The sequence below is a fragment of the Sinocyclocheilus grahami genome, unplaced genomic scaffold, assembly GCF_001515645.1.
Source record: "Sinocyclocheilus grahami isolate Dianchi unplaced genomic scaffold, SAMN03320097.WGS_v1.1 scaffold3863.1, whole genome shotgun sequence".
Classification (NCBI taxonomy): Eukaryota; Metazoa; Chordata; class Actinopteri; order Cypriniformes; family Cyprinidae; genus Sinocyclocheilus; species Sinocyclocheilus grahami.
The window spans coordinates 8139-8695 of record NW_015508907.1 but is presented as its reverse complement, the minus strand read 5'-3'; the positions used below and the strand labels follow the sequence as shown (position 1 = coordinate 8695).

At 35.9% G+C, this 557-nt stretch overlaps 1 pseudogene; it reads left to right on the top strand.

Moving 5' to 3' along the window:
• The window catches only part of LOC107576523 (cholesterol 24-hydroxylase-like), a 6848-nt pseudogene that overhangs the window by 576 nt on the left and 5715 nt on the right, over nt 1-557 (top strand).

The window sequence follows — 557 nt, the reverse complement described above, 5'->3', positions numbered from 1 at the left end:
ACAAACGCCTCTTTAACTTGTTTGGAAAACGGTAAGCTTTAATTTCTTGTGGATATGCCATAGCATTGCTAGGTGTAGTCTAGTCTCAATATCTCTACATTGATAACAGTGAGCTACACTAAGACACATTTCCACCCTCATCATCATCTAAAAGTTTGTATGGTAGAGACCCCATGTTTAATAGGTTTATATCCATCTATATGCCTTTATACGTGCATTTGACTGAAGGAGACAGTACAGACATGAGGGGAGGAGTGTCTTCTTGACAATAAGAAAATTCATTCAACCATTTCATGGGGTCTTCAGATATAATCTCTGTTGTGATCAAAATTAATAAGAAAAAAGACATATAAATATACCTGTATAAAGTGGTAAACATTTGCCCCACATTACTGTCACTCATTTCCTCACTTTTTATGAACCCATATTCAACCCTCTAAAGTTTGAAAGAAGTCACCCAATTACGATTGACAGAATGATCAATTGTATTTAAAGGGGTGTCTGCGTATCGTGAAATGAAGCAAACAATGATATGTTGTACTATTCATGGGTTCCTG